Genomic DNA, 25,266 nt, shown 5'->3' on the forward strand with positions numbered 1-25,266 from the left:
GATTAGAATTGATGTCAGAGGTCATCTACGTTGGAATTTAAAATGAAAGATTTATTACCTTGAGGTGAGACAACTTTAACTGTTTTTCATGTCTAAAAGTACATTTTGAGACATTCAGTCTGTTTCCTCTAACTCATTACACAATGGGTTGACCATAAAATAATTAGTACCTGTGAGAAACTGAACTTTACCGTTCTCACTGCCTCATTCACGTTGCACTGCAAGCGCAGACACGAGAGAAGAGACTCATTTGTTCACACACACACGCACACACTCCCCCACAGCATCTCTCTTTGAATGTAAAATGTTTTGTGTGTGGTGTAAAGTGTTGTTGCATGTTCTGTGGGCTTTGTGTTATTCAAGGGATTTCATTACGTCATTACCAACTTCATTCTTATCAATAACAATTACATAGTGTGGTACCCACTAGCTTGTCTTCCATTTGCCATGTTATATCGTCTGTTTAGTGGTTAACGCATACATCTACTCACAACACTTCCTGATGCTCCGACTTCTGTCACTGTCCCATTGCGGAAGCGCACTCCACGCCGGGACCAGTCATTATAAACATTCTGCAGGGGTAAAGCAAGGCATTATGCTACAGGGGTGTTTAGGATATTCTTTTGGTTGTATTGTTTCTTTATGCCTTGTGGTTATGTACGTATTTATAACGGACATATGTTTTGTTCATTATATACTTTTCTGTTGTTTTCTGTATCATTGTTATGTTGATTTATGCTATGTATTATTGAGTCATATTTTGAGTGCTTCCCTGGTTCAATTAACCCCATACGGGCCATTTGAGAGTAATAGCTGGGGCTATTTAAGGGGGTAGCTCAGTTCCCATTATGTGCGTAGAAGGTTAAGGACTCTCCTGTTGTGAGGCAGAGTTAGTGTATTGTGCTGATACTTTTGACTGTGCATTGTTTGTGCTATTTTTGTTTGTTTCTGGTAGGGAAAAGTACTTTTTTTATTAGGGTTGCTATTTTTGAATACGCTGAAAAATAAATAATTGGAGTTAACAGAACCTACATCCACCTCTACTGCAAGTGCCTTTTTCTCCATTTCCACATAACTCACAATCCAACACGTGGGTTGACCGCCCGGTCGCTCACAGTACCATTTAAAAGTATAAAGAGAGAGAGCTACAATTCAGTTACCTTTCATCATAGCTACGTTAAAACATGTGGCTGCTGGCCATCAAAAGAGCTAGCAATGTCAGTTGGGGTTGGTTGTCACATTGTTTGTGGGGTTGGTTGTCACATGTTGGCCTATGAACTCCTCAGATCCATGGGTCACTTTGTTTAGATCCAAACGGTAAAAGTTCTTTTTTTATTATCTCGTGTTCGAGATCCACCTATGGGAGGGACATCCGTATCCGACCTCTGCAGAAGCAACCAATTCCACCAAGTCTGGCTTTGACAGACAGCAGCGCGAATCCGACGGATAGCGGATAGCCCCGCCCCGCATCCGTGGTATAAAGGATGATGCTGTGTTGCCCCTCATCAGATGACATTTGCTTCTCGCCGATTGCGACCCATCACTACTCACTACCATCATCGCTCGCTTTCATTTAACTGCCTGCAGGAGGACACATCCAGTAGCCCACCGGATCAGCCTCCGCCGGGCGTGATTGACGACGTTTCGTTCAGTTTACGAGCTGTTAGACGAAGCTACCAGAAGCTTTCCAGCTTACTGGCGTTTTCTCTTTTAACGGGCTGACGCCTATTGTTAAGTGTTTTTCGTCGCTTGTTCACTTGCCACCAGGTTGCCCACCTAATGGCTCTCGCTAAGCCCGCTACAGAGCTGCGACTACACAAATGCACTGCATCCCCGCTACAGAGCTGCGACTACACAAATGCACTGCATCCCTGCTACAGAGCAGCGACTACACAAATGCACTGCATCCCTGCTACAGAGCAGCGACTACACAAATGCACTGCATCCCTGCTACAGAGCAGCGACTACACAAATGCACTGCATCCCTGCTACAGAGCAGCGACTACACAAATGCACTGCATCCCTGCTACAGAGCTGCGACTACACAAATGCACTGCATCCCTGCTACAGAGCAGCGACTACACAAATGCACTGCATCCCTGCTACAGAGCAGCGACTACACAAATGCACTGCATCCCTGCTACAGAGCAGCGACTACACAAATGCACTGCATCCCTGCGCCACTGGAAATCCATGGAGTTTTATTCCCACGGCACTCCCCTCAGGGCAGTGACCGCAAGGAAAGTTGTAACGACAGAGGCCTCCCTGAGGGGCTGGGGTGCGACCCCGGAGGGCAGGACGGTGAACGGTGTTTGGCCGGACCGGTTAAGCTCGTCACACATAAATTACCTAGAGCTCCTGACTAGCTCTCAAACATGTCCTTCCCCGCCTACACGGCCACCATGTACTGGTCCGCTGCGACAACACCACCGCAGTAGCCCATATAAACTGACAAGGGGGAATGCGCCCCTCGGCCCTGCACTGCTTAGCACGCGACCTGCTGCTGTGGAGCAGTCTGCACTTTCTGTCGCTACGTGCAACACACGTCCCAGCATCATGAACACGGGGGCAGATCTGCTATCGATGGGGGAACCCGCTGTTTGGAGAGTGGCGTCTCCACCCTCAGGTAGTAGAACAAGTGTGGGCGAGATACGGCAGAGCAGCCGTACAGTGGGCATCGCTTTCAAATGACCACTTCATTCGCGCATTACGCGGCGTGAAGCTGCGTGAAGCTTTAGTACCACTTTCAGCCACTGTGCGTCGCTCTGCCACTGTACATCGCTCTGCCTGCCGTCCCTTACATAATTGTTGCCGAGAGTAATCCCAGCCTACGAATTCAATAACAAAATAAATCATGCATAATTAAACATTACCTCGATTTAGGCTACTTGGGTATGGCTTAAGGCTTGACTACACGGTGGTAACGAAAATCGAAATCGAAATTTGCTGTCTACATTATTGTCAGTGTTGGGGTTAACGCAACTACGCAAATCAAAACAGTGGTGTGATAATTGAGCCAGTAGAGAAATAACTGTTCAGAATTAATCTGTAGCCTTGTGTAGGCTTCTGCAGAAAACAATGTTGTTGCCGATTTAATACTATCTGGCGACGTTTTTAACAGGCTACGCAATAGAGGCTTAGACAACTATGACCCACGTTTTGGTTTCGTAAATTAATTTGCCCTACTTCTTGACTGCAATGTAGTCAATTGACTGCTTGACATGTCATTTTTATTTTTCTGTACAATAAACAAATACATCTGCTTTATGCCGCAGAATTACATTCATATTTGGCTGACTGCAGACACGCCACTTCCCTCCCCATATTCCAAAATTAAGATAGTAGCCTATACAAAAAGCACTTCATACTATCATAAAAAAAAATAGTTAAAACAAATAGCTATTTGCAATTTGACAAAACACTGGTCCTCATTTTGCGAATGCGAGGACGATATGAGCCTGTTGCATTTAGTTAGATGTCCGAGTCACGCATAATGTTTGAAAACCACTGGCTCATAATCACAATAATTTAACACACGACAGTTGGATAACCTACTTCATCATGTCCCCATGCCTACATTTTTGTGAGTAGCATAGAGATCGTTAAAAACAATAAAGTATGGCTCTCCGTTTGGGACATCGAAAACTTATATTTTTAATAGACTACCGTCGAAAATGCTGACTTGTTAAAGCCTCGGGATAACACGTTATCTCCACTATCATCAGTCATGCCCCTTGATCAAAGTGGGGAATGAAATAAAAGTTTGAGAACCACTGGCTTACTACAGTCCAGAACACAGAATCTGTTGCAATATTCTGATGATCGGCGATGATATCGGCAAATGTTTGTTTTCCAAAGTAAGAATTTCACTTCACCATGCACCTTCGACAATACCTGGCCTACCTGGTATCATTACAAACATTATTCTGTGTCCTAAAACTGGCATATTTTATGGCATTGTGTCATGTAAGTTCGTTGCAAAATCTAGAGAAATGTGTGAGGTGGTCAGCGGGGGACAATTGAGACACACATTGGATTGTGTTATTACTTACTAACATTCCACACTATCCACAGCTGTGGTAGGCCTATCAGGGGCAGGAGGATTACTGTCAGCGCAGGCTTTATATAAAATTCTTCAACAGAAGGCCTCGAATGTTGTCTTGTTTGTGGAGCGATTTGCTTCGCTTCTGTAATTTCGGCTTCATTGAAAATGAGGGCTTCCCTCAATGACCCTCCGAGAATAAATAAAGGTTAAATGAATGAATGAATGCAAGCTTACCCAAAATAAAGGCATGTGGTTTGCGCAGCCAGAATGTGCGTTATGATGCTTTTTTACGAGCAAGATGTTTTTGGTACCCTACGCACACTGCATGTTCTTAAATAACAATGATCATCAGTAATATTCAACCATTAATTTGGGTAAATGGGCAAGCGTGACCACCTTGATTGGCTGATGATTGTAACGCGGGCATGATTCCAAACACCTCCCTTACGATGATGAGTGACAGGTGACAGGTCTCAGAATGCGTGCGCTACACAAGGACGGAAGATGATGAATAACTGGGACCGTAGGTTATTCACAAAGGCTTTTATCTTACTACTAGGAGTAGGCTACTCCTAAATCACACTTAAAGATTTTAGATTGGAGTTTTCTCTTAAAAGTTATTCACAAAGCCTTTCAGACAACTCCTAAACTAGGAGTGAGTCTTCGTGGCTATGGATGACGTCATTACTCATGCACAAGCTTGACTGAAGTGACCACCTTGATTGGCTGAAGATTGTAACGCGGGAATTCCAAACACCTCTCTTCCGATGATGACTGACAGGTGACAGGTCGGAGAATGCGTGCACTACACAAGTAGTGCGAAGGACGGAAGATGATTAATAACTGAATAAAAAGGCCTAGCCTAAATGAATAAAGAGTAAGGCAAAACAAATAGCTTAGTAGCCTAATGAAACATAGGCCTATGGATTGATGCAGTAGCCTACCTTTGCAACATTATTAAATTAATCTGTCACCATATCCCTAGGCTACGTTTGCAAAGAGGAGAACATTTTAATTTGATTCACAATGAAACGTTACATTTAATTTACATGTTAACAATGAGTAGTTTTGGTTGTTGTTGGTGGCGTTATTGCATCCCTTTTATGAATGCAAAATTGTTCCCTCGCGATTGGAAGCTTCTGTTGTGCATAGGCTACGCATTTCAAAACATCGCAACGTAAAATGCCACAAAAAAGCTGTTTATGAATAGGTCTTAGTGAGTTAGGAGTCCTCTCGACTTAAGCTGTCCCAGACTTAGGTGCTACTTTTAGGTCTAAAATGCTTCGTGAATTACTTTTTGTGAAAAAATTAGGAGTCCTAAAGTTAGGAGTGACACGCCCATTATTTTTAGGAGTTGCTCCTAAATTCGCCAGTTAGGAGCTACTTTTAGCCTTAAAATTCTTTGTGAATACGGCCCCTGAATAAAAAGGCCTAGCCTAAATGAATCAAGGCAAAACAAATAGCCTAGTAGCCTAATGAAACATACGGATTGATGTAGTATCTTTGTAACATTATTAAATTATTCTGTTACTATGCCTACGTTTACAAAAGAGAACATTTTAATTTGATTTACAATAATGTTACATTTAATTTACATGTTGACAATGATTAGCTTGGTTTTGGTTGTTGTTGGCGGCGTTATTGCATGTTAGTTATGCCTACAATGCAAAATTGCTTCCTCGCGATTGGAAGCTCCTGTAGCTGCATAGGATTTCAAAACAGGTTTGTGATATAGGTCTGTGAGTAAGGAGTCCTCTTGACTTCTTTTAAGCTGTCAGAGGTGGGAAGGTGTGATTTTTTGGGGGCAGGGCCGGATTAACTGGGCACAATTGTCTGATGGCCCCCCTTCCCCCCAGCCAACGTGAATCGGGTGGTTAGTTAATAGGCCTATCGTGAAGATTTTTCCTGCCATCTAAGGCACGAGCGCATCTGTGAGGCCAAGCCTCACCAAGTAGCTCGTTTGTATACAACTAACATTCCATATTAATTAAACTGCTTTATAGGCTATGCCGAAATAGTTTTCAACATTTTGAATATTAGTGTCGGGTGAATTGAAATGTTCTCAAAGTAGTGTGGCAGATTTTTTTTGAAGATGTCATGTGTTGCCAGGCAGCAGCCGAGAGATATATGTAGTAAAGTTCATGAAGAGTTCATGTGCAGCCAGGTGGCCAGGCGGAAGCTGGGGGAGGATGTCATGCATGTGCACGAACGTGACACAGGCCTACTGGGGATTATTTAATAATTTTTGTGGCAGCTTGGTGAGCTCATCCACCAATATAATTTATTGAGTGTATACTGATTGGCTACAAGGGGGTCTGCCATTTACATAGGGGGCAGACACCCAGCCAGGGTTGGCCATACGAAAAAAGGAGGTGTTTTGATAACATACAAAAACTTTCCCCAAGAGGAAAATCCTCAGAACGTGCGCACCTTCTCCCCAAGGCCTGGGTCATGGAGTCTCCGCTGCAGAGGACATCCATCATTCACAACTCCTGCCTGGCGACACTTAGTCTCTGTGCATTTTTTTCAGAGCTGTACCCAGCAGGACTTGTGAATAAAAGGCCACGAGCGGCCACTTCTCATCTCAGACCGTTCTCCGCTGGTTTTTGTTCAGAGTGCTAAGTTAGAGTTAAAAGTTAGTGAATTTTTCCACGACATATTTGGAGGGTCCTACCGAGATTTTGTGAAGGACGGGGAAGCGGTTTGCCCCGGAGGAGGCCTTCCTAATGACAAAGGCGCGCCAAGGTGAGCATATTTGCTTTAGTTTAAAATACCATTTGTCATTTGGGGTTGGCCGAATCTTGGGACAGGCATATTCACCTGATCCTCATAAAATAATAATAAAAAAAGAGAACTCTGGGGTAAGAAGTTGCTGACAAATATATATATATATTTTTTTATTTTTATATTTTTACCGGATTGATGCGATCTCCGGGAGTAGAATAGATTATCGAATTGATGCGATCTTCGATAAAATATATTTTTTATTTTTATATTTTTACCGGATTGATGCGATCTCCGGGAGTAGAATAGATTATCGAATTGATGCGATCTTCGATAAAATATATTTTTTATATAATTATATTTTTACAGGATTGATGCGATCTCCGGGAGTAGAATAGATTATCGAATTGATGCGATCTTTGATAAAATATATTTTCATTTTTATATAATTATATTTTTACAGGATTGATGCGATCTCCGGGAGTAGAATAGATTATCGAATTGATGCGATCTTCGATAAAATATATTTTCATTTTTATATAATTATATTTTACAGGATTGATGCGATCTCCGGGAGTAGAATAGATTATCGAATTGATGCGATCTTCGATAAAATATATTTTCATTTATATATATTTGTATTTTTACCGGATTGATGCGATCTCCGAGAGTAGAATAGATTATTGAATTGATGCACTCTTCGATAAAATATATATATTTTTTTTTCATTTTTATAGATTTATATTTTTACCGGATTGATGCGATTTTCAGGAGTAGAATGGATTTATCAAATTGATGAATAGAGTGCAACCCTAAATAATTCCTGTGTGAAAGACTAGTAGATTACGGATCTTACATTTTGTAATAATAGGAGGATGAATGAGACACCCGTCCATTATTTGTATGATTTAGCAAATAAGTAGTGAGAACTGATGAAAAGGATTGAATGTTGAGATGAATGAATGTGTGAGGGTATCCGCGTGAATGGAATTATGAATGTGTGAAAAAAAAAAAAAAAAAAAAAAAGGAACTTTGACTCAACGACGGATGACTGAGACACATTAGCGCTGACCCTGTTGCTTCTAGCAATGGCCTTGATTCAAACTTAGAGCACATACTGTAGAAGCAGTGGAGGAAGGGCTTGACTTTGACTTAAGATTTATGACCTTCCTGAAGGGAGCAGAGCGGGAGCAGGCACAAGAGCAAGAAGTGCAGATTGCAGTGGCGGCTCAGACTGAGTGTTTTGATGTGTTTGCTCCATATGTTTTGAAGGAATCACAGACACCTCAATCACATGTTTAGTAAAACACAGCAGAAAGATATCTTAGGCGGAAAACCCCACAGAACAGAATTCATGAGCCGAATGCCACTGGACAGACAGAAACCCTCAGAACAGAACAAAATGAGTCAGTGACATTCGGACAGATAGAAACCCCACAGAACAGAATTCATGAGCCGAATGCCACTGGACAGACAGAAACCCTCAGAATAGAACAAAATGAGTCAGTGACATTCGGACAGATAGAAACCCCACAGAACAGAATTCATGAGCCGAATGCCACTGGACAGACAGAAACCCTCAGAACAGAACAAAATGAGTCAGTGACATTCGGACAGATAGAAACCCCACAGAACAGAAATTATGAGCCGAATGCCACTGGACAGACAGAAAACTCAGAACAGAACAAAATTAGTCAGTGACATTCGGACAGATAGAAACCCCTCTGAACAGACTTATAATTCACAAGCCACCTGACAGGTAGGAAATATTCAAAAAACAAAGTTAAAAACACGTGAGTTTGTAGATTTTTAGTCCTCGAAGAACACACTCTAAAAAATAATACACTGGCTCAACTTAAAAAATTGAGGTAACAATTTGCATGGATCTTTTTGGGTGGTTTCGGCTCGGGCCGTTTTTGGGTGAATATTGTGAGGCTTATATAGTTGGAACAACTGAATTATATTGCATGATCAAATTGATATGGTGGAGTTGGTTCAACTTAATTAAGATTTTAGAGGACAAATCAGGTCTCGCAGTGTTTGCTCGGAGAGCGGCTTAGGTTGAAATGACTTAAAAAATTGAGGTAACAATTTGCATGGATCTTTTTGGGTGGTTTCGGCTCGGGCCGTTTTTGGGTGAATATTGTGAGGCTTATATAGTTGGAACAACTGAATTATATTGCATGATCAAATTGATATGGTTGAGTTGGTTCAACTTAATTAAGATTTTAGAGGACAAATCAGGTCTCGCAGTGTTTGCTCGGAGAGCGGCTTAGGTTGAAATGACTTAAAAAAATTAAGGTAACAATTTGCATGGATCTTTTTAAGTTATAGTAACTTACTTCACTTCTGTCTGAATAAAGCACACAGCAATTTAAATTTTCTGAAAGCATTGTGTATTTTTAAGGCAATGGCAACTGGTCCAGTTGTGCAATGAATGAATGTAGAGATCCGTCTGAATTCGTCATTTATCTGTATAAAAGAAAGGCACAATGTTAGAAAATTTACCTCAAGACAAACAACAAAATGAACAAAATCTACGTGGTTTGCAGGGATTGACACAGAATATTTCTCAAACTTCAAAAATAAATAAATGTTGGCCTACCATATGTAGCTAGCTTGGAAGACACGATAGCTACTGTCTGTAGATAGCTAGGTAAAATCCATCTTTTCAAATATTCAAATTAGCAAAAGGGCAAGCGGTACCGTTAATTTCATTTGTAGTGTCACGTGACAAAGATTTTGATGCACTGTGTGCCGTTGTTTGATAGCTGTTGCTTTTTAAAAAAAAAAAAAAAAAACTAGTAGGCTAGACTACTTTGCACGTACCTTTGATGTTCGATGCAGGCTACAGGATCCTGTGCCATAATTTCTGTTACTTCTCAAGCGTGGTCTGGAAGGTTCTGAACATTCAGTTGTGCTTTATAAGTTTGGCCACGAGATTTACAAGTTTCAGTAACTTAATACTTATCTGTTGTTAGGTGAAAGCAAGACTGTGTGTTGAAAATCCATATATTAATAAGTTGAGACAGCTTTCTTTCTTTTTCAGTATTACAAACTCCTTATAATAAGTTGTCAACTCACCTATACATGTACAAGTAGCAAACTTAATTTTTTTTATGTCGACAATGTTCTTCATTTTAAGTTTTATCTACTAACCTCATAAATCATTTTTAGAGTGCAGGCAAAGATGAATTGAGTCAGGTTATTGAATAACAGCAAAAAAAAAAAAAAAAAAAAAATGATGAAAATAATGATGACAGGTAAAATCCTAATAATCATAAAACTACCTAACGGAATGTATCAATTAATAATGGAAGATTTAGAGACGGGAACCAGTTCCAGCTCGCTAATGAATTTTCATAGCTTATTGAACTTGTATGAACATACTGTATGCACAACTAACACATTTCAAGTTTCTATGCAGAACTCTCAATGATGATCCACGGGAGCCAGTCGCCACAGTTAAAGGCGCCAAGACAGCAGCAGGAGGGGGCCAGACAACAAGCATTAATCAATGAGCTACTAGGAGCCAGCAAACACAAGAAAACCTTACTGATGGAAACATCACGGGACCGTATGACCACACAACATCTCAAAACTGGAGTTTAGGATTTAAAGACTAATTGTTGTACAACAGCAAGAGTGCATCGCCAGTAGTATACTGTATGCTTGGAAGTGAGCACACACAGAAGCTACCAAAAATTATATCAGAACAATGCAGTCCAGTGGGAAGGGTCATAAAAATGTATCCTGAACGTCAAGCAATAATCGAAAACATAAATCATAAATGGGTTCTTCGGACTCAAAAAGATGCTACACCATGGCCCAAGGAAGGAACTTTTGATAGTCTTATGCTGGTTCAAATGGAAGAGAAACTCAAGAATTACAAAAAAAATGAGCGAGGAATGGATAGACAACGGAAAAGGAGGCTTGAGCTGGATACACTAAGGCTATTCGCTGCAACAACCAATGCCAACTGCAAGGATAAGGACATAAGAAAGGACAAGGCACAGGAATTGGAATCGGAAGCACAACATCTGACAAAGGAAAAAACACCCAGAGCCCCCAGAGTGGAGGAGATGAGACCCCCTCCGTACGCGGAAGTTAAGAATTTGTATCCCAGTCTCCCTGAGGCAGCACACACTTCTGAACACAATGAACAAACAGATGGACAATTTTTAAGTCTTGCAGGAATTATTCTAGATGGAACAGAGGCAGAGGAAATAGTCAGAATTAGGAGAAGAGGACGGGAAGAAGCCCGAGTGACTCACCGACGGCCACCCCGGCGCCGTGCGTTCTCACCCCCACTATCATCTTCATCATCAACTTCACCGCCCCGTAATGTTTCCCGCACCAGAACACGACAAACAAGAAGAGCATCTGACATGGATGGAGTGGAAAGAGACCGCATAAGATGCATGGAAAATTTCAGAAAAGCCATGAGAGCAGCAGAAGCTAATGCCGCAGAACACATTGCAATAAAAGGGGCCTCCGAACCACAAACAAGAAGAGTATCTGACATGGATGAAGTGGAAAGAGATAAGATTTAAGATAAGATACATGGAAAACTTCAGGAAAGCCATGAGAGGAGCTGAGACTAACGCTGCAGCACATATCGAAATGATGGGGGCCTCCGACACAAAAGAGTTTCAAGACACAACTGAAAACCAACAGCCAACAGTAGCCAGGTCTCACTCTGAGCCAACACTCTTTCCACCAATGCCCCCACCACCAACACCCCAGGAGACAAAGGGGGGAGCCAGGCCTAAAACACAGCAGCTATGTGAACAGTCTGAACAAGGACATACAAGAAGTGCTTTTAGCTGGGCAACCACCACTTGTCCACGGTCCAACTCACAGGCATCTCTAGAGAAGCACCTGTTGCACGCTGCACACCAACCAGTTTCAAGGAGAAGCTCTCTCACCCTGCAGGGAACAGGGAGATATGCGGATGACACCCAAGGCCCTGTCGCACCCAGGAAGGGAGCCTCTTTATCTCCCTCAGTCCGTAGAACTTCCACTGAATTGGATGAACAAGAATTCTGGAGAGAAAGGCGAGAAGAAGAATCTAGAATTATTAAGAGAATACACGCACTAAGAGCAACAAAGGAAACCACTGACCGGAAGGCTTTGGCGGAACTACTGCTGAACTGGATTAACACCGAATTGGCACTCACCTGGCGAGAGGTGGGTGAACACGTATCTGAGGAATTTATTGCCCGCAGAGCAGCATACAGCCCCATCCTACTTAATTATCGGAATTACATACTGGAACTGATGGAAGAAAATGACAGCTGCCCACAGCGTACAGTAAGAATAGTGGAAGGTACACTGACTGGAGTGGATGAACTAGGAGAAGTCTGTCTGACAATAGAGGGAGAACCAGCATTTCAAGCTGACCAGAGCACAGTACATGAACATGAATTCAAAGCAGAGGGAGAATATGAAATTGAGGCTGAAGAAGATGAGGAACTGGAAGAAAACCACATGGATCAACAAGGACTCACTGCCAACGAGCCACTGAAGCCCATACTCAGACAACCCATTAAAATCAAGTGTCCTGACTGTGAAGGATGGTTCAAGGGCGAAACCGGACTGCAAATTCACCAAAGGACATGCAAAGGACGACTACTGGCAGGTGCCACACTGGAATGCCCACTTATAGTCCCACCCGGCATGGTGAAAGCAGGCCTATGCGGAATTCATCAAGTAAAGAGAGGAGTAGAAAAAGGACTCAGCGAAATCCAAAGAGGAGTACGAAGGGGATTAAGTGAAATAGAAGGGGGAGTAAGAAAGAGCCTGGATGAAACAAAAAAATAATTAAAGAAGGTGGAAAAGGCAGAAAAAGAACGACAAAAGATTAAGGCATTAGAAGAAGAAGGACGAAGAAGATCATTCAGACACAGAAGAACAGAGCAGGCCCACTACCAACCATGGTCTCACTCAGATGTCAGTGGATTAATGGCAAGATTACCTGTGCTTCATGATGGCGCAGGCCTTGTATATAGGTGAGCTCGAAAGAGAAATTACTGGAAAAACTCTAGCCTTAGGAGACATCAAATACATTTTGAGCATGTCCTTGGGAAAACACGAAACCACAACTGTGCTAGAAAGGGAGCACCTTGAGAGCTGCTTATCCTAATCAGTGCAGCCCCACAGCAGTATGGATTGACAATTTACAAGAGAAGTGAGAACCCAGCTGCCTTTGTAGAAAAAGCAGCACAGAAATGGCGATGTAAAATGGAGCAAGACCCTGAAGTGTCCCATGCCGGCCGATCACAATTCAGACGAGCAATCCTTGATGCGCTACCTCGACCTGTAAAACTACAATTGGAGAATGACTGGCGGCTTGCAGTGATGACCAAGGACGAGTTTAGACAAGCAGTGGCCCACTTTGTGAATCAGTATAGACAATCAGAAGAGAAGAAAAATCAACAAGATCAGTATGCTCAGCGAAAGCTCGTAGATGTTCAAATACAGGAGGCAACAAGATACTAAAACTTTTAGCAGACAAAGACTTATATACCAAGGGAAGAAGGGCATAGCACCAGAACATACAGAGTCTATTCCCAGAGTTCCACAACCTGCTACTAAAACTAATGATGTAATTTTTTTGGGATTAATTGGATACAGGAGTGACTGAGTGGAGTGATACAAGCAAATAATTGCTCCCCTGCATGCTATGATTTCAAGACCGGATCTGACAATTTGAGAAACCCACTCACATGGACAGTGGACAACATAGAGGCCATTCCCAAGGCAAGAGAGATGAATACAGCCCCTCGTGAAGGCGGGCAACATGTCATATTACTGGGTGGATCCACTCAGTGCCCCACGCCATGCCTTTCTTCTTATCTGGGGGGTGCAAATGGTGTTCCTAGTGGATTGATGAGAATCACATGCATCATAATGACCCTCTGTGTGGTGCCATGTGTCAAAGGGGGGAGTGTATCATATGCGGAAAACTCCATTGTGAACCCCATTATCCCTAAGACTTACTGTTTCAATTAGTAGATGACCCCACAGGCACCGGAGCTATATAAGCACCAGTAGGTCACCTGGATGATGGAATGTTAATGTTACCATAATGCAACCCCGTCTCACTACTGACAAAGACTTAAATAATGCAGGAACGCGCTACTGAATGGGAAAAGGTGAAAAAAAAAAAAAAAAAAAAAAAAAAAATGGCATGACGAAGGTGCTAAACAAGGACCCAATGGGATCTAGAGAAAGCATAATGGTCTCGCGATAGCCCCGGATCGGTAATTGCTTACCCTCCTCATGGCCTGTAAGTTGCGCATGATCATCTGATCATTGCGCAAGGGGGGAAGATAAAGCAGCAAAATACAGGAAATCAGATATTATGTTAAACAACTGTCTCATATTCACCAGGAATTCTTTAGTGAAAAGAAAAACAATGAAGAGTGGTTGGACAGGATGACCACAGACGGACCAATTTAGCATGGAGATTTGGTGTACCTGCGAATGTTTAAAGGTTGTGCCTTGACCCTAGGGCAACCGGACCATTCATGGCGATCCAGGCCATCCCAACAGCGGTGCTGATGCAGAAGAACCAGAGGTCTGAGGGGAAACCACACTCGACCAACAACCTCAGCCAGGATGCTCACACTGGGGGTGAGCCCGCTGGTCACTCAGACATCACTGCAGTCTTCTCAGCAAGGAGCTCCAACCGCCTGAAGCCATGGCAGTCACACCAGCTCCCACAACCACCACTCCTGTTTAGTGGGAGGAGTCAGGGTTCCAGGAGGCAGCAGAACATCCAAGGGAAGAACAACACATCAACGAGCAACGCCAGCAGGAACAGCAGCCCCACCAATCCCAGGAATCGGAGCCAGAACCAGAATCAAGCACAGCCTTTGCCTACCCGACGAACAGCACGCAGAGCCAGAGGGGCATCACTCTCCGGAACAGTACACCACCATCGGCCCTGTCATCCTCAGCTACATTCTTTGGGGAGGACAGCAACCAGAACTTTAGCCCCTTTTTCCCTGACATTGTTTCAACAGACCAGCACACGGCGGCAGCCTAGCCGCAGCCCACATAGCAAGAGTCCAAGAGACCTGGCCAGGTACAGCTATACTGGACTGGATTGGAAGGAGCTGGAGGAGATGGTCCAATACTGGACCTCCGATAACGATGACAGTGAATAAGCCATATGAAATGTGTGATTGTTGTTTATTGCCATGTATGGGACGGTATTGCTCAGACACTGTTTCTAAACAACTTAATGTGTTAAATGAAGTAGAAGGAAACACTCATTTAGTTGAAGGGAAGGTTGACCTAAGTAAGTATATGGAAATGCAGGAGGGTTTTGCAAAAAACAAAAAACAAAAAAAAAACAAATGGACTTCCTCACACAAGACATAAAATATGTGTGCGATGAGTTTCCACCACCACCAATATGAAAGGTCTAACAAATTCAAGTGACTAGTAGCTGTTAGTGTACATGATGATGATTGTTAAGGCAACATGTGAAGCTGTGTGACCCACATAGCACGTTGATGAGGATATGATGTGATAACTATATTAATTCATATTATTAATAATGATCTATTATTGATACGCTATAGGCAGTATGGACGACACAATTCTGCAAGAAGCCTAGAAATGTGTAGGGATGTGGAAGGTTATACTTACATGTATGTTTTTCATATTAATCATATATAATTACACACATAATTCCTTTAACCATGTAATCACATGCATGTTTTTTCATTTAATCATATAGTCATAGTAGAAACTTAGTTTTTTGGAGGACTAGCCCTCACAGGCACAACCATCCACAATTGTTGGATAGACTTGCTTGCAAAATGTAGCTATATACTGTATCATTTTGACCACATGCTCTGTTTCCCAAGTCTAAATTTGCTATTCCAAGATATTCTGCACCTCTCGTGTGTTCCTCATCAGAACAGGACACTGTGTTGATTAAGGCTACTCGGCCCTATAACGGGTAAGATCCTTGTTTTTGGCCTGCATTGGGACGACCTAAGGCAGGGGGGTTGCCGCCACAGGTTCTGGATGGCTGCTAGCCAGGGAAGTTTGGTTTCAAAGCGGCCTGAAACCTCTTCCTATCTGAGTACTGATCTCAGAGTCTATGTGTTGTTCACATACCACAACAGTATCATGTGGGTCTACATGATTATGACAATGGGAACCAGAGGATGCAAAGCTGCACTTGCAGCACTAAAATTTGAAATAGTCTTACTTTGGATAGTAATGACTAGGAAGGCAGAGCATGGAAGGCATATTTAACCATATCTAATCATTTTTAGTATGTCCTCTGTAAAACTAAGGACTATAACCATTACACATAAGGAAACAACATTACTTATGATAAACGAGAACAACTATTTTAGTAAGATTAGTAGCATTAGATGTAATTGTAAGTGTCGTGAATCAACCAAAGACTGTCATGATTGGCTGGTATGGGCTCCTCCTATCATGGAGATGTAGATTTTAGTTCACCTGTCAATAGTGATAGTCCTCCGGTAGGGCGAGTGGAGGTACATTTTTAAAACACCACTTTAGGGAACCGACTCGGAGCCCAGCCATTTGTCTTAAATATTTTGGTAAATGGTATCATTTATCAATTGCTGCTACACTAGTGTCACCAGTATGTATTTTAATTGTGTTGTTTATCTTGTGTGCCTTATGCAACTTATGTCAAGTTATAGCATCATTTATTTCCACATTTGCCTTAGCAATCAGCAAGCTAGGAAACACTGCCTAATGACGTATACTAGGCTATATGCAATGACTTATATTTTTTATGCAATCCTTATGTTCTTATTATACTTTATGTGTTGAAAATGTGATTCCCTTCAGCGAGACTTTTGCAAGCCTCGAAGGGGGGATTATGTGGCAGATTTTTTTTGAAGATGTCATGTGTTGCCAGGCAGCAGCCGAGAGATATATGTAGTAAAGTTCATGAAGAGTTCATGTGCAGCCAGGTGGCCAGGCGGAAGCTGGGGGAGGATGTCATGCATGTGCACGAACGTGACACAGGCCTACTGGGGATTATTTAATAATTTTTGTGGCAGCTTGGTGAGCTCATCCACCAATATAATTTATTGAGTGTATACTGATTGGCTACAAGGGGGTCTGCCATTTACATAGGGGGCAGACACCCGGCCAGGGTTGGCCATACGAAAAAAGGAGGTGTTTTGATAACATACAAAAACTTTCCCCAAGAGGAAAATCCTCAGAACGTGCGCACCTTCTCCCCAAGGCCTGGGTCATGGAGTCTCCGCTGCAGAGGACATCCATCATTCACAACTCCTGCCTGGCGACACTTAGTCTCTGTGCATTTTTTTCAGAGCTGTACCCAGCAGGACTTGTGAATAAAAGGCCACGAGCGGCCACTTCTCATCTCAGACCGTTCTCCGCTGGTTTTTGTTCAGAGTGCTAAGTTAGAGTTAAAAGTTAGTGATTTTTTCCACAACAGTAGCCTTATGGCTGAAAGCTGCTTGGAACCCCCCCGTCAAGCAATATAACCATACAAACGCGCTTCCTGCACTCATTGTTTCAAAAGGAGTAATTTTGGCTTTGTCAGAACTGAAGAGCTGTGGACGGCACGGCACGGTATGCCCAATGAAAATAAATTAACGCAACGCAACACAACACAACACAGACCCCGCTTCTCTCGCGTCAGTCACTGACATGAACGAAACACAGAACCCGCTTCTCTCACGGCAGTCACTGACAGTAACCTAGAATAAATGCATGGGGAAAAACACTTCCCCATGACAAAGACATCGTAAAACACTGAAAGTTAATATTTTGTCACTAGCAACATTCATCTGTCCTTTGTCAAATGTATTATGTTCCAAGTACCCTATGCGTAATTCTGCTTCATAAAGTTGAACAAATACATTTGCTTATTTCACAGAAAAATATAAATAGCCAGTCTACAGTGCAGAGTTGGTAAGTTATGGTAGGCCAACTTGCAGTGAACATACAAAGAGGGGAAATTATTTCTCTTGCAGCTGAGTAGCCTCAGGTGCGCACGTAGACAGACATAAGGCCGAACATGCAAGCGCCAATGAATCGTGCTCTCACGGCAATCGCGCCGTTAAACTTAAATAGGTTAACATCACTCTAAGTTCGCCTTCAAGCAAGGAAAACGATGATTTGAAGACATCTGTTTCGTTGGAAGGGCAATGGGTAGCAACAGGGCAACACAGAGACAGGCCCGATGGCAGGGCTGTTATGAGAGTATTAAAATATAGGATATTCTACAGGAAAACATTAAAACGGCAAGACAGCGGGGAAAGTTAAAATACGTGATAAACACGGAAAAAGTTGGCATGCATTGTTTCGGTCCCCGTGCACAGGGATTATTTGTCATACTATTAATCACATATGATTATTTGTGAAATTGTGCAAACAGGCGCAACACATTTGAAAAGGAAGGACTGGTAGCATGCAAGCTCACGGGAAAGATTGATTTAAGAATGTTATCACAAAGTGTGTGGTTGTGGCGCGGGCGGAAGACAATTGGCAGGGGAGGGTCATGTCTTTTTTTAACAATTCTGTCGGAGGGTCATTGAACAATTTCTAGCAGGCAAGAGAGGGTCATGCAACTTCCAACTGAAGCACTCAAAGCACTGAAGCACTCAAAATTCAAAACTCAAAACGGTGGCCCCTTCAATAAATAACGATCAGTCCCTAGATTGCTGCTGGGCTATATGTCTTGGTTCTGTTAACAACTTATTGTCAAACGCATAGCCTATCTCGCGGTTGCATCCATTACAAACAAACATGCAATGTGAACGTCTGGGATTGGGGAGAGCACTAAATGCTCTTCTGAATAAGCACAAAGTCAAACCTTTAAATGAAAAACACTCTTTAATAATCCAAAAAAACAAACCGCTAATGAAGTAAACTTGTGACCATCAAAAATCGTTTATCGCTCGTAACTCCGTGATACCAGGACGTAACAGGAAGGCATTTGGCTGAGCAACGGAGGTTAATATGCTCTATGTTTTGTCCAAATGATGACTGTCTATCATCGTTGCACTCGGAGAAAACGAATGTTTCGTTCGTCCCCGTTTCAATCGTCCCGGTTGTACCTACTCAAAACGCAGATACCTTATTATTCTACGGTAGCGAAATAGCGTTCAGCATGATTCATGCCCAATTAATTCCCCCTGTTAAAGTGTTCGCCTTTGTAGTTTGGTTTCGTGATAGCCTATGATAAACGGCTTACGGCCAAATATGTGAAAACGTTAAAATACAGTAGGCGATAAACCCGGAAAAAGTTGACAGTGATTTTTTCATAATCACTTTGGAGGGTCATAGAAAAATGTATTGCTGGCGAGGGAGGGTCACGTCTTTTTGGACTAATGCTCCCCAAACTCCTCCGGTAGCCCCTTAAATAAATAATGAACAGTCCCTAATGAAGTAAACTTGTGACCATCAAAAATCGTTTATCGCCTGTAGGCCTAACTCCGTGATAACAGGACGTAACAGGAAGGCATTTGGCTGAGCAACGGAGGTTAATTGCACTCGGAGAAAACCAGAATGTTTCATTTGTCCTGCGTCTCTACGGCTGCAAACGGGATTCACTCGCAGTTAACCAAATATTTCTTTATTAGGGCAGGCATATTTCTGGCTATTACATTATTTCTAAACCAGTCTGCTAAAGTCTGTAGTGAAGTCTGTGTAGGGTTTTCCAGGCTCCATTTCTTTTTACGAGACACCCTGCTCACTTGAGCCATCTACCGGTTGTTTGGGTTGTTGCAGCGTCTCACTGGAAAAATACAAATTAAAGTCGCGTGATACCGCGTGATCCCACGCGCGTCGCGAGTGAAGCTGGCCAATTCGAAGCACTGCCCACTGTACACCAGGCTGTTAGGATGCTGAACTCTCTCCCCCCTCCACCCTCAGTTACATAACATCCTGGACTTTTGGACCCACAATGGCTGCCTTGCACTACTCCACTTGCACACTTTGCAACTTGTTGTTGTCCTGAAAACACTTCTGAACAAACTTCTGCTGCTCTTACATAACGTGCACCACTATGCCACTTGTATACTTAGGTCAAACAGAACTACCTCAGCCATTTATTGGCCTGACTTTTGCACTATTATATTGACTGTCTACTGTATGCACAATTTCAACCAAATTTTGCTGCTCTTATTTCTTCATTGTATGTGCCTTCTTATTTTTACTTTTTATATTGTTTACTTGAATGTTATGTTTGTCTGTGGACCTAATTGGTAAAACATGTCTTGTCTCCACCGTGGGATAGTAGGAAACGCAATTTCGATCTCTTTGTATGTCTTGAGATGTGAAGAAATTGACAATAAAGCAGACTTTGAAGATATCGTTAGAAAAGAGAACCTCCCCCTAACAGGGTGTCTGTGGCCCCTCTTAAGGATGTGGTAGGCAGACCATGCCCGATGGACGTGGACTGCTGGCAGGGGAGGTGGAGGGGACGTCAAAGTCGGCATACTGAGAAGCAAAAAAAAAAAGCATTCGGTGCTTGTTGCAGCTGTCACCAAACCAATGCAGCTGTTGCACCCAATGCAATGCTGGATGCCCTGTCTGCAAAAATGTTATTCATATGCATGGTTTATTCTATGCATTAAAGCAACACCAAAGCACTTTCCCTCTGTCGCACACATGCTATTTGTTTATCCAGCACCAGCTTTGGAAATAAGGATGTCTACAGACAAGTATGTTGCATGATTTTATGAAAGTATGATGTATTGCGAAATCAGAAGCGAATGCAGAAGTTACGAGTTGATGAACCACTGAAACAATTTTGGAAACATTATTTTAAGGTACAAAAAACTCCTTGGTGTTGCTTTAAGGCAAAATCAAATAAATGTATGCCTAAACAAGTAAATGTATGCATTAAAGCATAAACAAATACATTTATGCATTAATGCCTAAACAAAAACATTGATGCATTAATGCATAAACAAATACAGTTATGCATTAATGCCTAAACACAGTTATGCATTAAAGCCTAATGTAAGCAAATACAGTTATGCATTAATGCATGAACAAATGCATTAATGCATAAACCGATGCATGCATGCATAAACAGATACATGTATGCATTAATACCTAAACAAGTACATTTATTCATTAAATCCTTAACAAGTACATGCATGAACAAATACATGTATGCATTAATGCATAAACAGATACATGCATGCATTAATGCATAAACAGATACATGTATGCATTCATGCATGAACAAATACATGCATGAATGCATAAACAAAGGTATGTATGCATAAACAGATACATGCATGTATTAATGCATAAACAGATGCACGCATGCATTCATGCCTAAACAAGCATTAAAGCCTAAGCAAATACAGTTATGCATTTATGCTAATCCACTGTTTGCCCTCAGGTGCTACGTGAATGAGGCCCACAATGATTGGGACGTTCATCTGCCAGCCAGTGCATTAACACAGCAAAACAGGTTGGTTTGACATTTTACAGGGATATTTTTGTTAGTGTTAGTTTTGTTGTAGAAAGTATGTCCATGCATACTAAAACACTTTTTTAGGGCCATTTACCCTCACCTCAGTCACCTCAAAAGGTGTGGCAACCGTGAGGATGGAGGGTAAAGTGAAGACAATGAATGTCTCATGTCTGTGGCCCTATTTCCGTTTGAAAGGTTAGATTTGTATGAGTTACGTATGTCTAATTTTGTATTCTCTATGTATATGTGACACCAACAACCTTATTCTGTTGTTCAAGGTAATAGCACACCATCAAGGAGGAAGCAAGGGGACCATGTTTATGCAGCAGGTGGCTGGCTGGTGGTCCACTGTGGTCCAATGACCTGGGGCTTCTCCAGGATGAACTGGTGAGTGCCAATAGACCGGTGTTATGTCCCTAACAACCGTAGTCAAGAACGAACTCGGAGGACAAGCGCTAGTTTGTTTACACGGACAGCGCATAGAAAGCAAGCTGGCTGAACTTGATATAAGATGAAGAATAAAAGCATATTGATATTTCTATATAGTAGAGTCTGGATTGTTTTCATCTAGAGGTGTAGCGGATGATTTACGAAAGGTAGGCTTAACATTTGGCCAGTCACTGTGAAGGTTGGTTAGGCTTAGGCTACGGCTTTGACTGCACAAACATTAGTTTAGATTTAGATTCAAGTGAGAACATTACCTACTCAAAGGCGACATAATGACAATGGTGAGCAATCATTTCACAGGTCAAGGAAAGCATCAAGAAAAGCAAAGATTAAGAAATCGTTTTTTGACATAGGCAACAAGGGTGGAGGTGTTTTTACACTTTTCAGACACTCAAAGTTTGAAAACTATGGATATTGTTTTAGAACCAACAACCTTTCTACATTATCTGGGGTTTTTGTGTGCAAAAAGTGAAATTAATTGTCAAAAAATTAGAAGAAAATGTGTAAATCACTTTTTGGACTAGATATAATCGCTTATTTTAAAACATACAGATAAAAACACTAAAGATGGATCGTGAAAAGTTGAAGACAAAAAAAATTTGTTCCTTAGACTCTATATTAGCAAAATATGCAAAAAAAAAAAAAAAATGTACATGAAAATCCAGCGGGACCCTATTTTCCAAACACAGCGTACTGTACTAATGTTTGTGAGATGGCGTATTTGGAGGTCCATCTCTCGGACAGCTTGTAGAAGCACCCTTTCAAAGGCTGCATGAACAAGATGTGAGTATTAAAACACAGATTCATGGTTAAGTACAACAGTACATTCTAGTTAATAATATTGTAAATATATTGTTAATAATAAATATTATAGATGACTTAAAGTTTGTAATTGTCAGGCAATCAAATTGCACTGCTCCCAGACTGAATGACGAATGGCAATAGTTGTGGCAATATCCTTTAAAAACCCCATACTTGTGTCATAAACAGCAAACACTTACGTGTTATGTTCATGTTACGCCGCCACCCCTGCTGTGTATTTTCACATGCTGAAAGAACAAAACAAAAGGGCCAGTTTACATATTTTTAGAATGTGTATTGGGTGGTCTGATCTCAAATGGTCAGCCGAGAGACATTGCTGACCATTTGTTTTTATGTTCTAGTTTTTGAGTCGTTTTACTGGTGCAGGCTTACCATTGTTAGTTGACAGCTGTTCCCATTCGCCAGGCTGAGAATACTCTTGAAAAATGTAATGCAGAAACGTTAACATCAATTTTGCTGTGCTGATCTACTTAGTTATCCTGATGAAAATGACTTATTTTTTTTATGATATTTCAATAATATATTGCTCAAAAAAATTAAGGGAACACTTACAGTTTTCCACAATTGTTAAAACACATTTTTTGAAACCTTCCACCCTTTTCTCCATTCTCAAACTAAATTCACAGAATGTCTGACAGTTCTTGCAAAATAAAATACTCGCCTCAAAAGTTTTACTAGTGCTCAGAACCAAACAGTGTCAGAGTACCAATCCAGTGTATGATTGAAGTGTTCCCCTAATTTTTTTGAGCAATATATTCTTATTCCATAGGCATACCTGCACAGGCTGGTTGCCTGAATTCTCCGCTGGAGTGGAGGTCTTGATATGTTGCTGTGAAGAGCAAAAGGGAGGTAAAGGTCTTTTTACAATATGACAACTCTAACTACCACCACTACCATTAATCTTTGTAACCCCCTCACTTAGCATAATTCATATACTTTTAACAATGCAGTGTTTCTATTCCAGTTCCTATGTCGTTTGTTTCTCTTATGACTTACGCATGCTTTGATGTGGAGGTGACCTGTTAGGACGGTCAGGGGGTGTGACATCTAATGCTGTTATACAGAACATTTGAAGTTAAACATTTGTTTTCTTTTAGTCAGAAGACGATATTTACATTTATCACCCGGAGAGAAGAAATACTCTTTTTGAAGTAGATCTGATTAAAAAAAAGTTTAATCACCGTTCCATATCAATGCTTAGGAATGGTAACTATAACAATTATAGTAGGACAACGGTTAAGCCTGTAAGCAGGCTATCACAACAATGGAATCAACTGTAAACAAGCTAACTGTCCGTGCTATCACTGTTAGGGCTAAAGAAAGTTGTACAACAAACTGAACAAGTCAGCTTTTCTTTTTTTTTAAAAATGGAACTGCTTGTTTCCTCTCCGTAGAACAGGACACCTCGGCGGTCGTTATCCCTTACATGTTGCGTGAGAACTACACAAAAAACTTGCTTCAGTTACATATGATCTCACCTTGGGTATTGGTCTGCCACTCCTCCTGTGTGTTATGACCGTATTTGGCTGGTGGATTAGTTATGGAAGGAAAGACATACAATATCAATATAAGTCACAAATTTGAAATTGCAGAGATATTAACGGAGATACCGAGTGGGAATGTCCTAGGATGCCTGTTGTCCTATCAGAAATTAATAAGTAATATGAGGAACTGTTGTATAATTTATTGTCTACAATACAGTGTTTCTATTCCAGTTCTATTCCATCTTATGACTTACGCATGCTTCGATTGGGGTCTTGCATCCAATGCTGTAATACAGAAAAGTGAGATTTTCTTTTAGTCAGAAGATGGATATTTACAGTTACATTGACAGTGATGCCAGGAGGAAATGTCCTAGGATATTCCCACTCATGGGATGCCTGTCGTCCTATCAGAAAAAGTAATTTGAGCAAAGATAACTGTTGAATAATTTATTGTCTACAATACAGTGTTTCTATTCCAGAAGAAATCACATTGAATGATGTTGGTTGACCACTCCTCCTGCATATGTTGTGGCTGATGATGGATGGCTAAGAACATGAAAAGGTGTTAATGCTTTATCAGTGTTTTCTAAATAACTCTATATTGAGAACAACTTTTAAAAATGTAAAGTATATACATACAGGTGTTATTTGCAGTGACTGCCCAGTCTATGCCGGTTTGGCTTTGGGATGTGGTTCCTGAAAGGAGTTACATACAATATAAGGAGAAAGATGCATAAAAATGTCAATTTAAATATTAAAATGGTGCACTGAATATTAGTAGGACATAAGTCCTAAATGTTTGAATTTAGGCTGGCTATATTCACATGACAATGAGTACTGTACACACCATTTCTTTCCCTCGGTGGGGGCGGGGGGACCGCTGGCGCACCAGCCAGCCTGTTTTGTTTTGGTGGCCCGCAGTCTGGGCTCTCCTCTTCTGATGAAGAATAGGATTTTCGTCTACAAGATTAGAACAAATTAAGATTACATTTCTTTGAAATTCCAGAACACAGAATCTGCACAAAATTTTAGCCAGAACTCACTTTCGCTGTCTTTTTGTAAATTCATGATCTGATTGAACATCAGAGCATGCATGTATTTTTTACCTGTCTCATGTATGACCCTCGCAGCATGCGAACTTCAGCGTGCAGAAGCAGCTGTTAATGCACGGACACCATCTCTTGGCAGAGGACCCCAAAACAAGTGAGTGTTTAGCGGCCGTGATTTGATGAGATTTATAATTTTCACGGATTGGTTCAGCAAGTAGTCAA

The 25,266-nt window shown here is 41.5% G+C and overlaps 2 long non-coding RNA genes across 2 annotated transcripts; both read right to left on the reverse strand.

Moving 5' to 3' along the window:
* Positions 1-171: 171 nt before the first annotated feature.
* Positions 172-22,688, reverse strand: LOC121690300. Its single transcript, XR_006025034.1, has 3 exons — positions 22,678-22,688; positions 20,141-20,146; positions 172-245 (listed from the first exon to the last, which is right to left on the reverse strand). It is a non-coding gene; the product is annotated as an uncharacterized LOC121690300 (long non-coding RNA).
* A 1,575-nt stretch (positions 22,689-24,263) lies between these two features.
* LOC121690298 lies at positions 24,264-24,932 on the reverse strand. Its single transcript, XR_006025032.1, has 3 exons — positions 24,843-24,932; positions 24,635-24,691; positions 24,264-24,280 (listed from the first exon to the last, which is right to left on the reverse strand). It is a non-coding gene; the product is annotated as an uncharacterized LOC121690298 (long non-coding RNA).
* Between the last annotated feature and the right edge of the window lie 334 nt (positions 24,933-25,266).

Source organism: Alosa sapidissima, chromosome 18, assembly GCF_018492685.1.
Source record: "Alosa sapidissima isolate fAloSap1 chromosome 18, fAloSap1.pri, whole genome shotgun sequence".
Lineage (NCBI taxonomy): Eukaryota > Metazoa > Chordata > Actinopteri > Clupeiformes > Clupeidae > Alosa > Alosa sapidissima.